General features: G+C 49.6%; 1 protein-coding gene across 7 annotated transcripts in view; it reads right to left on the bottom strand.

Annotated features, from left to right (window-relative positions):
• DPF3 (double PHD fingers 3) overlaps window positions 1–14,006 on the bottom strand; it is a 290,669-nt gene that overhangs the window by 77,421 nt on the left and 199,242 nt on the right. The window lies entirely within an intron of this gene.

Genomic DNA, 14,006 nt, shown 5'->3' with positions numbered 1-14,006 from the left:
CAGGTCTGACATGTTGCCATGGCAACCGGAATCCTGGGCTCCGGCAGCCTCTGGTCTTGCCACCTGTTATTACTTCATCTCTCAAGTGTAAAGCATCCTAGCCTGGTGCCATGTGGCTGCACAGAGCACATCTTCAGAGGACGGAGTTAAAGAGAAGCGAGAGGCAAAGAGGGAGAAGGTGGAAGGCAGCCCCAGGCTGGCCACACAGGGCACACGGGACAGGCTGGGCTGGCGGAGGAAGCTGCAGAGACGGGGCGGGAGGTATGGGGGGAGCCAACGTGCCTTCCCTTCAGAATCAGCGAGCAGGCCTCAGCTGGAGGCCACCGCCGCCGCCTGCTCCCTTCCACCCAGCCTTTAATGAGGGACCTGAGGAGGGAGGGGGAGGCAGCGGAAGGCTGGGGCTGGGAAGAGATCGGTGCTGGGCCCAAGTGGAGCAGAGCCACGAGAGGGTTAAAGTGATGAGATAAAGACTGTGGGGAAGGCTGGACCAGAGGGCACACAGAGCCTCCAAGCCTGGATAAATGGCCTTAATTCTCATGCTCCTGCTCACCCTACTCCTTACGTGTTTACTCATATAAATTATCCCCAAGGCCTGACACCTTTTTTTCATTGCTTCCCTAGAACTGATGAAAAAATAAATCCCACAGATCCCAGGAATAAAAATGTTGGGATTCCATTCAGGCTGGTTCTTCTTGGCCACCTAATAGCAACTCCGGCCCCTCCCCGGGACTCCAGAGGGAAGACGAACGATGCCCTCCTCCATGAATGTGGAAGACGGGGCAGCCAGGGAGCCCAGGGGAAAACAGACACCCGGATCCACTCAGCACATGACCGCCAGGCCTCCTGCACCATCTTGCCACCTGGCATTGAACACAGTGCGAGTGCGTGACAGGGACTTGGGAGAGGTGCTGCTAAGGCAGAATGACTTCAGGCCCCCAGATGAGTCCTTCTGGAGACGAGAAGGCCGAGGGCTGATTTAATAAGTCTTTGGGGTTATGGATAGGCCTAAGTCGCCAGACTCCATATTGTCCAGGACAACGGGAGACAGAGGCTGAAACGGCAGCACACTGCTGTCAGAAAGCTGGACACGAGCGCGGCTCAACAGGTGAAGGCCTGGGTGGGGGAGCAGGCTTCTCGGGAGAGGCCTCTGCACCTGGGAAGATGTCCGTGGCCGAGGTTTGTTTGAATGTGTGCCCATCTAGAGGCAAGAGAATATACGAGATGTCCTCGTAAGGCCCCCTTTAGGCCTATTATCTGAGGATTATAATAGGGGGAAAGAAGAGACAGAAAAGCGAAGTTTTCCAAACCCCGAGGAACTCAGCCTTTCATCCCTGCTTCACGTTTGTGTACGCGTCTCTCTCCACGTGAGCCGTGAGCTCCCTGAGGGCAGGAGCGGTGTCTTTAATCTCTGAATCCCCAGCACCTGACACAGTGATTGACACAGAGCTGACAATAAATACTTAATGAAAAGATAGGCAGATCTTCACAGAGGCTTTTGGGAGGGGAAGAAAACCAACTGCCGGGAAAAGGGAAGTCAAAGATCAGGAACTCAGGGGATGCAAAGTGTCTCCTGAGCACTGACTGACCGTCCTAAGGCACTTCCAGCATCAGTCCTGGCTGTAACGGGGGACATAAAGACTGGGGGTGGGGGCATCAGAGAGAATAAAGCAGTGGTGGAGAAGTCGACAGGTCTGCCCTCCTGCGGGAAGCCTCTCCCTTAGGCATTTCTTGGAAAGCCAAGATGGAAGGAGTTAAGAACTCCCAGTCTCAGTTGGCCCCCAGGGCCCCTTAAACCCCATGTTTGCTGTCTTGCCAGGCGCCCTGAAGTAGCCAGTGAGAATATTAGGCCCTGACTTACTATGTGCTCTGGTGGCTGTAGAATCTTCCTGAAAATGTTAAGTGTATGCCAGTCATCCCAGCCTTCTTTATATCTGTCTTCTTCCCTCTGTCTTTATAAAACACAAGATTCAAACCGTTAGACACAGACCTTGCAAATATTTACTCCAAGACACTGTGCTGTAGAATCAGAAAGCACATGTCTGTTCACACTGATGTCTCCCTCTTAATGGATGTGTTTGGTTAGAGTTGCCATTTGCCAGGAGTTTGGACCCCACATCCCCAGTTCTGGGACTGGATGGTCACGTGACCCGACAGTAATGTCCTTTGTGCTCCAGCCTTAGGCCAGCAACCGGGGGTCTGTCACTGAGGCTTCGGAAGAGTGAGAAAAAGATGAAGCAAAGCGGATTACTTTTCTTGGTGCTGATTAAGGAAAAGCACAAGGAGATGTTTTCATTTTCCAGCGGCAGGTCATGTGGGTCAGTTCGTGCCCTGGCGTAGCAACTTGTTATTGCCACCAAATGAGTCAGCTGAGGGGAAGAACGTTTCACTTGAGAGGAACAATGTCAGAAAGGCTGTGAATGAAGTGGCGTCGTTCCCCTAAGAGAATGGCAGGCCATCCCGGTGCTGTCAAGCAGGAGAAGCCTGGTCCGCTTCACTCATCAGGATATTATTATCGTGATGGCAGAACTCGGCAAGCCCCCTTCCTCTCTTCCTCTCTGCCTTGCCTCTCTCCACCCCTCCTCGCCACTACCTCCATGGGACTCAGGCCTGTCAACCCCATTCGTCTGCCAAGGACCAGCATTTTCTGTGTCTTTCAGACTGAAAAACAGTACTCAGGAAAAAGAAAAGGATGAGCCCCAAGCTTCAGACCTGAGGAGGAGGAGAGAGTCAAGGACCATGGAGCTGATGGGCAGGCCAGCCCTGGGGTAAGGGCCCAGACAAGGACCACACCCAGAAAGCAAGCCAGGAAGCGGGTGCTGGGAGCCACACAGACATTACCTTCGGTAGGACAGAGTCCTAGGAAAAGGATCAAAACCAAGTTCCCCCTAGATTTAACAGTGCCACATTATTCCTGGTTATGTGACTCAGTACCTCCAAAAGAAAAAAGAATTAAAGGCAAACACTGATTGCTTAGCGGTTTTTGAAAGCTCTACCTCTCTAAGGCAGTGGTTCACACAGGGACTTCTTAAAAATGCTAATTCTAGGCCTCCACCCCAGACCTACCTAATCCAAAATTCTGGGATGGGATCCAGCAGTGTGTGTGTTTAAGGAACAGGTGTTCCTGACGCGCTCAGGCTGGAGGACCACAGCTCTAACGAGACACGTCACAGACATATCCCACTGTGTCATACACATCTGTCAGTGCTGTACTATATACTAATTCACTTATTTCACCATCACATAACCCTGTGGTGGAGATGCATTAGGGCTTCCCTGGTGCCTCAGTGGTAAAGAATCTGCCTGCAATGCAGGAGATGAAGGAGACTCAGGTTCAATCCCTGGATTGGGAAGATCCCCTGGAGGAGGGCCTGGCAACCCACTCCAGTATTCTTGCCTGGAGAATCCCATGGACAGAGGAACCTGGCGTGCTACAGTCCACGGGGTTGCAGAGTCGGCTAGGACTGAAGCAATTGAGCACAAATAGATGCATAAATGTTCTCATTTCAGACAGGTGATAAGGCAAAAGGAAGCTTGTCTAAGGTCAAGCTACATGGGCCTTGAGCCCAGGCAGTGGGGCTCTTAGCTGGCCCACCTGATACTACCTTACCACAGGCACACACAACCACACACCCGAGGGAAGTCAAGTCAGAGTGGCTGGCAGTCCCTGGAGGCTAGGGCTTCTCAAATTTGAACACGGTGCAAGCAAACCACTTAGGGATCGCATTAAAATTCAGATTAGGATTAATAGGCTCAGGAAGGGCCTGAGAACCCACGTTTCTTATAAGCTCCCCCTCAGGGTAGCCAAGTATCCAGGTGTGCCTGCCACTGAAGTGTTTTCAGGGCACAGAACTTTCAGTCTAAAACTGGGAATGTCCTCGGCCAACCTGGACAAGCTGGTCACCTGAGTCCCAGGCGATGCTGAAACTGCTGACCACACTTTGAGAAGCAAAAATGTGGGCCCTCAAGGTGAAGAGTTTGGATTGTATTCAAGTATGATGAAAGTTTTGAGAGCATGGCATGGCATAATCTACCTTATACTTTTAAAAGGCCACTTTGGATACTCCATGGAGAAGAGACTATGAGAGATAAGAATAAAGACAGAGAGACCAATAAAGAAGTTGCAATGATCCAAGCAGGAGCTGAAGCTGGTGGTGTTGGAGATGGAGAAAGGGAGCCAATATGGGTGGTAAGCCAATATGGGTGGTGAAGGAAAACAGCGCCAAGGATGAGTCCTAGGGTTTTCACTTCAGGTACAGCATTACCTTTTTAAAGAACAAGGCCAGAAAGAGATAAAAAGAACTTGGAAAGACTGAGCCATAGAATGAGAGAGAAAGACGCAGGAAAATGGTTGAACAGAGAGATGTGTGATTTTTTTTTTTCCATAGCAAAACTCATTTACAAGTCTCAAGCAGAATTTCTAAAGGAGGTTCCACATAATGTCATAAATAGCTGAAATTTGTTCTGAAGATTAAATATGCCTGCTATGGTCTAGTCAAGGCTATGGTTTTTCCTGTGGTCATGTATGGATGTGAGAGTTGGACTGTGAAGAAGGCTGAGCGCCAAAGAATTGATGCTTTTGAACTGTGGTGTTGGAGAAGACTCTTGAGAGTCCCTTGGACTGCAAGGAGATCCAACCAGTCCATTCTGAAGGAGATCAGCCCTGGGATTTCTTTGGAAGGAATGATGCTAAAGCTGAAACTCCAGTACTTTGGCCACCTCATGCGAAGAGTTGACTCATTGGAAAAGACTCTGATGCTGGGAGGGATTGGGGGCAAGAGGAGAAGGGGACGACAGAGGATGAGATGGCTGGATGGCATCACTGACTCGATGTACATGAGTCTCGGTGAACTCAGGAGTTGGTGATGGACAGGGAGGCCTGGCGTGCTGCGATTCATGGGGTCACAAAGAGTCGGACACGACTGAGCGACTGATCTGATCTGATGGTCTGAATTGTTTCTCCCCTAAAATGCACATATTAAAGTCTTCACCCTGAGTGTGATGGCATCGAGAGATGAGGCCCTCGTGGTGGGGATGAGTGTCCTTATAAGAAGAGACATCAGAGAGTTTGCTTCTCTCTACCTACTTGTGGGGCTTTCCAGGTGGTGCCAGTGGTAAAGAATCCACCTGCCAAAGGCAGGAGATATAAGAGACACAGGTTCGATCCCTGGGTCAGGAAGATCCCCTGGAGGAGGGCATGGCGACCCACTCCAGTATTCTTGCCTGGAGAATCCCATGGACAGAGGAGCCTGGTGGGCTGCAGTCCACCAGAGTCACAAAGAGTCAGACACGACTGAAGGGACTTAGCTCACCTGGCCCTGCAGCAACATGTACCAAGAAAAGGCCATGTGAGGATATAACAAAGAGATAGCCATCTCCAACCCAAGGAGAGAGTCCCCCACAAGACACTGACCATCTAAAAGACACTTTTAGAACTGTGAGAAATAAATTCCTATTGTTTAAGCTACCAGTCTATAGTATTTTGTTATATAGCCCAGGCTGACTTCGATATTGCCCATTAATACATTCATTTCTTTTGAAAAGTCACTATGCAATGTGATGCACTTGATAATTGACCTATAGGGGAACATTAAGGGTCATCAGTAGGACCACAGCAAACATCCCAGGTTGAGACTGGGATTCATCACTTGAGGTTCCAGTGTCCTGACATAACTGAATGGTGTCCAAATTAAGCACATTCACATGTCAGCTTCTCATCTTGCTGTGTGACCTGGAGCAAGTTCCTAAACCTTTCTGAGCCTCCGTTTCCTCATCCGTAAAAATCAGAGGGAAGCATGTGCCTCATGGACTTGCAGACATCACATGAGATGATGCGTATAAAGTGCCTGGCACCATTAGGTATTCCACCATGTCTTTCTCACTCTCTTTTCCTCTGTAAAACAATTTTATTTCTGAAAAGGCAGGAAAAATAGATCACAGTAATAAATAAGTAAGCTTTCCCAAGAAGTGACACATGACTGAAGAATTCACATTCATGCTCCGTGTCCAAGGGCACATCCCTCAGTCTCTGGGTGCCTTGGTGTCCTCTAGGAGACATGGCACCTACCTTATAAGGTTACTGTGAGGAATGAATGAGATAAACATGGCACGCCTAGCACAGTGTCTGACACATTCAAGGAATGTCAGCAAGTATTATCGTCCTTGTCACTGATCAAGACCATGGAACTCTTCAATCCTGAACATTCTAGGTAATTAGGCCAAAAATGTGAGGGAAATAAGAGGCTCACAGAAAGACAAGTGGTGGGTAGATGCCCGATCCTGGGGAAACAGGACGGGAAATTCAGGGCCAGACACCGGCTAGATTCCACCCCACAGCTTCCTCCTACCCGGTGTCTCATATCCGTCTCATTTCCTGGGGCCAACACTACGTGTTCTCTTTTAGGAGCCCCAGTTACACGTGGCCCCATGAGGGCGTATGCCCAGTAAGTGCTCAATAAACACTCACGTTTAGCTTATGTGTATATATCTAAGAGTTAGCAAAGGTTGTGCCAGGACTGAGTCAGGCTCTGATAGTTTCGCCTGAGGCCAGTGAGACCCCATAGACAGTCAGCTTCTCAGCATCGCATAGCCACAGACAGGCCATGACTCAGATCGTCCATCTGTGGTCTGCACGTGCTCTGCTGGCCCAAAGGGCATGGAGGCGGGATGTAGGCACTCTCGTCAAGAGGGCCAGGTGCCAGACACCCGCATCGCCTAGAGACTCATAACAACCCCACAGGGGCAGCAAGATGGTTCTCTCTGTTTCATGGATGAGGCAACAAAGGAGCAGAGAAGTGTAACTGACCCACATCCACACACAGAAGATGGCAAGGTGGCCAGGTCATGATTCGCACACAGGCCGGGCCAACTCCAGTGCCATTTTCTCAGCCACAGGGTCCAGAGTGTGGATGATCCACCGGTTTGGAGAGCTGACTCCAAGTATACCTTCAAGGTCAGAGCAACCCCTCAGATTCTTCTTTGCTTTGGAATCTATAAACTGTTCAGTGAAATAATAATTCACCTAAGGAATACCCGTGTTCCAAATTTGCTCTTTAGGGAGTGGGCAGCTCACTTTTTCAGACAGAGCCCTGGATCAAAACCTGAACTTCCTGTGTCAAGGTTGGGTAAGTGGTGGGGTGGGTTGTGTGGGTTATAAAGCTTCTCAGGCACCTTTCAGAGTGATCCAAAATTCTTAAGCTCATGCGAAACATAACTTTCACTCTCTCTCTTGAAGCTGTATCTGCTGCCCCTGGGCCATATGCTAGAGGACAGAGATGTCAGAAGACTAACATCTGTTCCATCTTCCCCATCAGTGTGGCAATGACATCATATGCTTCTTTTAGATAATTTGCACATTATCAGACTAATTTTCAGATTATCTAATCAGCCAACATTACCCTTAATCAACTCAGCTCTCCTCTTTCAGTTCTGCAGAGTACAGCGTGCCCTCCACAGGCACACTGGGGTGGGGACTTTTCTTCTCTTGACAGATATTGAGAGCCTAGCTATATGCCAGGCCACCGCTATTAAACAGAAGACTGAGCCCTCTTGGGACTGAGGGCAACCCGACTTCCATGCCAGGAACCTGAGACATAGGCTTGGAATAAATTTTATAGATCCATATATTAAAACACATTTCCTTCATAGAAGCTCCAAGTATGTTGTAGAGAGCATTCTACAATCATTTATGCTATTAAATAAGAAAGAGATGCCATACCACCATTAATAATGTGTGTGTATGTGTGTGCACATGCGTGCATACTGTCGTGTCCAACTCTTTGCAACCCCATGGACTGTAGCCTGCCAGGCTCCTCTGTCCATGAAATTTTCTAGGCAAGACTGCTGGAGTGGGTTGCCATTTCCTTCTCCAGGAGATCTTTCCAACCCAGGGATTGAACCCCCATCTCTTGTGTCTCCTACATTGGCAGGCAGGTTCTTTACCAGCTGAGCCACCAGGGAAGCCCAACAGTTAATAATATGCCACATATATTTCTCTATAAATCATTTATTCTTACTTCTAGTGATGACTCTCCTTTTCCTTTGTTGTTTAGTCACTAAGTTATGTCCAGCTCTTTACGACCCTAGACTGCAGCAGGCCAGGCTCCTCTGTCCTCCACTGTCTCCTGGAGTTTGCTCAAATTCATGTCCACTGAGTCGGTGATGCTATCTAACCACCTCATCCTCTGCCACCCCCTTCTCCTTTTGCCTTCAATCCTCCCCAGCATCTGAATCTTTTCCAATGAGTCAGCTCTTCACATCAGGTGGCCTACTTCAGCATCAGTCCTTCCAATGAATATTCGGGGTTGATTTCCTTTAGAATTGGCTGGTTTGATCTCCTTGCAGTCCAAGGGACTCTCAAGAGTTTTCCCCAGCACCACATTTCAAAAGCATCAATTCTTCAGCCCATAGCGTTCTTTATGCTCCAACTCTCACATCCGTACATGACTACTGGAAAAACCAGAGATTTGACTATACAGACCTTTGTTGGCAAAGTGATGTCTCTGCTTTTTAATACGATGTCTAGGTTTGTTATAGCTTTCCTTCCAAGAAGCAAGCATCTTTTAATTTCATGGCTGCAGTCACCATGCACAGTGATTTTGGAGCCCAAGAAAATAAAGTCTCCTTTTCCTATAGGATGACAACTACCCAGCCTGGCAGAGAAGATACTTAAAGCTGTGGCCCTTGCCCATGTTTCCACCATTTCTCCAATGCCACTGTCAAACCCAACTACTACTAATTGTCTGAACGCAACATGCTACTTCACACCTCTGCCCCTGTGCACACAGTTCCCTGTGCTTGGGAAGCTCTCTCCCACCCAGTCAATTTCTCCTTGTTCTTCAAGGGCTAACTTGAAGGCCACCTCCTCAGGGAAGCCTTTGCAAATCCCCTCATGTTTTTTCAATGTTCTCATGTTCTGAAGCTTTCATTGCCCTGCAGGACTTTTTAAAACCCAGATTGCTGGGGCTTCACTGGTAGCTCAGTGGTGAAGAATCTGCTTGCCAATGCAGGAGACATGGGTTCGATCCCTGATCCGGGAAGAGCTCACTTGCTGTGGAGCAACTAAGGCCGCATGTGCCACAACTGTTGAACCAGTGCTCCAGAGCCCGGGAGCTACAACTACTGAGCCCACACACCCTAGAGGCTGTGGTCTGCAGCAAGAGAAGCCACCAGCAATGAGAAGCCTGCGGCCCCCAACTAGCAAGTAGCCCCTGCTCGTCGCAACTAGAGAAAGCCCACGTGCAGCAACAAAGACCTAGCACAGCCAAAAAACAAATTAAATAAATAAATAAAATTATTAAAACACACACACACAGATTGCTGACCAGCACCCTCAGAGTCTGTTTCTGAAGGTCTGGTGGAGCCAGAAAACTGCATTCCCAGCAAGTTCCCAGGTGATGCTGAAGCCACACTTAGAGCACTGCTGCCCTTGGAGTAGAAAGCGTGCCATGCTCTTGAGCCCTTGGCTTCCTTCATCAGACTCTGTACAAACCCTGTTACACATTCCTGCTCACGACTGCGTGCTCTCCAAGGTCGGGGACCAAGACAGTATTTGATACATGATCGTTAAACCAACAGATGGATGGATGGATGGATGGATAGATGGATGGACGGACTGATTAATATACTAGACTGAATTTATTCATATTTTCATACAGGTCCATGACCTCAGAAATGCCCATACTCACACCACCTGCAAAGAAAGATACCTTGAAAACATCGTCTATAATAGATTACCACTGTGCAAAGAAGATAAAAAGAAATTCAAGAAGAGCTTTGACATTGTGAGCCTGTGTCAAAGGAGTTTTGAATTGTAACCCAGTGCTGTTTACCAATGGAGAAGGCGATGGCACCCACTCCAGTACTCTTGCCTGGAAAATCCCAGGGACAGGGGAGCCTGGTGGGCTGCAGTCCATTGGCTCGCTAAGAGTCAGACACGACTGAGCGACTTCACTTTCCCTTTTCACTTTCATGCATTGGAGAAGGAAATGGCAACCCACTCCAGTGTTCTTGCCTGGAGAATCCCAGGGACAGCAGAGCCTGGTGGGCTGCCATCTATGGGGTCACACAGAGTCGGACACGACTGAAGCGACTTAGCAGCAGCAGCAGCTGTTTACCAAGGTGGCATTGACGGAGTTGCAACAGGACACCCCTGAGTGGCAGCTGTCAGAGTCCAAACCTGCCCAAACCTTCCCTCCATCTATTCACATAAATACAGTCTGTGCATGTGTGTGTGTCCATCTGTCTGTCTGTACGCATATAGGCACACATGTGCACATGTGGTGATTGGCATTTGTAGAAAGTAGATGAAAGGGTCTAATGGTGGTCTAGTGGCTAAGATATCTTGCTCCCAAGGCAGGAGGCATAAGTTCGATTCCTGGTCAGGGAACTAGATCCCACATCAACTAAAGATCATGCCACAGTGAAGATCAAAGATCCTATGTGCCAAAACTAAGACCCGGAGCAGCCAGATAAATAAATAAAATATTTCTTAAAAAAGAAGAAGAAAGTAGATGAAGGTGGACAGAGAAATATTAATAGAAGAAGTAGGAAGAATCCAGCCTCCTACAGGGAGGAGAAGGGTGGCAGCTCAGGCAGGGAGGACCCCATCAGAAAAGTCCTGTCTGTCAAGGAGGGGTGTCTGAGCTCCACACAGCCCTGCACTGCCTGGAGTTGAGGCAGAGAGGGAAGGGCACATAGCAAAGGGGACAGATGTGCGGGGAGGCAAGCAGCATATATCTAGGAGAAAATGCGGGCCCAGGAGAGGAACAAAGGCAGCAGAGCTGGGGGGCCCGGAGGCCGGAGGAGCACAGTACAGGGCAGCAGGAGGCGGGGGGCAGGGGCAGTCAGAGCAGGTTCCGGCACTCCACTCTGCCCTTTCAGCAGCGGCAGGAGCAGGGACGAGCAATGGGCTTTGCTGGAGATGCAGCTGGGGGGATGCACAAGGGACAGCAGGAGGACCAAAGTCAAAAGGTCTCTGCAGCTGCAGGTGGTGCAAAGGCAGATGCCCGTGACATCTCCAGCGTCTGTAAGGGCGGCTTTTCCCACAGGCCTGTGCTCACAAGCAGCTGGGGTCCCCCTGCAGCTCTGCTCAAAGGGGAAAAAGTCAGCATTCCCACCTCACTGGCATCCAGAACCTTTCCTGGCAGGGAACTGGAGATGAACCTCCCGGATGGAGCGCTCCTGCCTCCCTCCCCCACTCCAAAAGCCTTGCCAAGGGAGGATCACAGGCTAAGACCTCAGAATGCTGCCGAAGCTTGTCACCTTCGATTCCCTGCACAGCCCCTGTAGCATTTAGGGGCAGGATGGGTGTCCCACCCCCAAATAGCGGGGGCAGCTAATGACTGGGTATTGATGATGCTGGCAATTAGAGCGCATGGGAACATGGTGAGGGGGCCGCTCACCAGGGACGTGTGGGAGGGAGCAGGGCACACACTTGGAGTGGCAAACAGTTGGTGTTTGTGTGCAGGGGGCCCAGGAAGAGAGCTGCTGTCTCTTGGATTCATCCAGAAAAATTGGGGAAGAGGGGAGGGAGGGCTCTGTGGACACTGAGGGTATCTCTGTTACAGCCCATCTCCCCCATCCCTGCTAGTAAAATTAGAGTTAATCACAGACTTCTCAGAGGCCTTGGGAGGAGATGTTGTCAAAATGGTGCTTGTGAGGGTTCTAGAACCTTCCTCATATGAGAAGGCCCTGGATGAGCCCAGCAACAGCTGTTGTTTTTCTATGTAGTTTAAACCCCTCCAGTGGTTGCATGATCCTTTATGAAGAACCCAATTTCTCATGACCAGGATGAGAGGAGGGGGATGGAGCGGGGCTGGAACAAGAGTGCTCGCTGGCAAACCCTCTGAGAGAGGGGAACACATGGCTGGATACTCAGGGATTCGTCTCTATCCAGGAGAAAAGATGCAGCTTCCTCCCTAAGCAAGGCTGCCCAGCCTCACGATGAGGACATAAGGACAATGACCCACAAGACTGCGTGAGGAGATCTCGGTGGACAGAGAATAACAGGGGCCAGTGCCCACCTTGGAAGTCAACAGACAGCTGGGAGGGGCCTGCAGGAACGGCTAAGAAGGAGTCCACTTGGGGCCCATGGTATACCTGGAGGTCACAAGGAGCCCTCCTCTGTGGCTGCCATCACCATGCACACACACAAAAAGATCCAGACCAAAGAGAGGCACGCCTAACCCTGTGGCGTGGGCAACAAAACGGCCTGTCATTTGAGAAGAGATTTAAAGGAGATACCCAGGTGGCTCAGTTGGTAAAGAATCTGCCTGCAATGCAGGAGACCTGGGTTCTATCCCTGGATCAGGGAGATCCCCTAGAGAAGGAAATGGCAACCCACTTCCGTATTCTTGCCTGGCAAATCCCATGAACAGAGGAGCCTGGAGGGCTACAGGCCATGAGATCGCAAAGAGTCAGACACGACTTAGCAACTAAACCATCACTACCATAAAGGAGATAAAGTGTCAGTCACTCAGTTGTGTCCAACTCTTTGTGACCCCATGGACTGTAGCCCACCAGGCTCCTCTGTCCTTGGAATTCTCCAGGCAAGAATACTGGAATGGGTTGCCATTTCTTTCTGCAGGGGATCTTCCCAACCCAGGGATTGAACCCAGGTCTCCCACATTGCAGGCAAACTCTTTACCAACTGAGCCACCAGGGAAGCCCTTAAAGGGGAGATAAGCCAGCACCAGTTGCTGTTGTTTAGTCACTAAGTCATGTCCAGCTCTTTGTGACCCCATGGACTGTAGCTGCCAGGCTCCTCTGCCCATGAGATTTTCCAGGCAAGAATACTGGAGTGGGTTGTCATTTCCTTCTCCAGGGAATCTTCCCGACCCAGGGATTAAAGTCCTGTCTCCTGCTTTGGCCGGTGGATTCTTTACCACTGAGCCACCAAGGAAGCCCACAAGCCAGCACTGGGGGGAGTGGGAAATAACACCAGGCTGATAAATAGTTTAGAGAGAGCAACCTTTGCTAATCAACGCCTTCCAGATAGCAACCTAAATCAAAGGAAGGCACTCATGGCCTCCTCGAGGCAGGAGACAATAGCTATGCCTTGGCCACTTAGATCAGAGACAGGAGGAGAGGAGAGATGGCAGAATGCAAAACCCAGCTGATTGGTACAGGTCAATGTATATTCCTTTCTGGAAGATAAGGGTGATGAGACCAAGGGAACCTCTCCCCAGGGAGGAGGCAGAGACCTCAGCGTTGTGACTACTCAGAAGCTGACATGCGGAGGAGGGCACCTCCTGCCTGCTTTCAGGTTCTGTCCAGATAACAACAGTTGGTGAGAAAATAAACGGTCGGGCTTGCACCAGAAGAGAGGTTCACGAAGGGCTTGAATTCTTAAAGAGACTGAGAATTAAAGAAGGTGCTATGGTCTGAATCATGTCCCCCCCAAACTCACATGTTGAACCCTAACCCCCAGGATATGACTATATTTGGATCTAGGACCTTTAAAGAGATGATGAAAAAGCACAAGTTAGAATGAGACTTGTTAGGATGGGCCCTAATCCAAGCTAACTGGTATCCTTATAAAAAGAGGAAATCTGGACACACACATAACCTCAGAAGTATATGTGCACAACGGGATGACCATACGAGAGGCAGCAGGAGGGCGGCCACCTGCAAACCAAGGAGAGGGGCCTCCAAGGAGACCCACCCTGATGACACCTTGATGTGGGGCTTCCAGCTCCAGAACTATGAGAAAACAAATCACTGGTAAGCCAGTCAGCCTTTGGTACTTTGTTGGGGCAATCCGAGGAACTAAGACAGAAGGCAATGCTACAAAGGGAAAGTGGGTTGGGGGTTAAGGGAGAACCCAGACCAATCCAAAGAAAGGTTTTGGCCAACATGTGTTCATTGTCTCAAACACTGGCTGAAGGCAGTCAATTCACATCAGTTGACTGAGTTGACTGACTGACATGCACAGGAGTCACCCTCAAACTCCAGAATCTGAATATTTTTAAAGGTCTGATCCCTTGTATTACATTGACTTGTTTGCTATA

Source organism: Bubalus bubalis, chromosome 11 (genome assembly GCF_019923935.1).
Source record: "Bubalus bubalis isolate 160015118507 breed Murrah chromosome 11, NDDB_SH_1, whole genome shotgun sequence".
Taxonomy (NCBI): domain Eukaryota; kingdom Metazoa; phylum Chordata; class Mammalia; order Artiodactyla; family Bovidae; genus Bubalus; species Bubalus bubalis.
The sequence above is the reverse complement of the archived record's forward strand: the minus strand, read 5'-3'. Positions and strand labels throughout refer to the sequence as shown.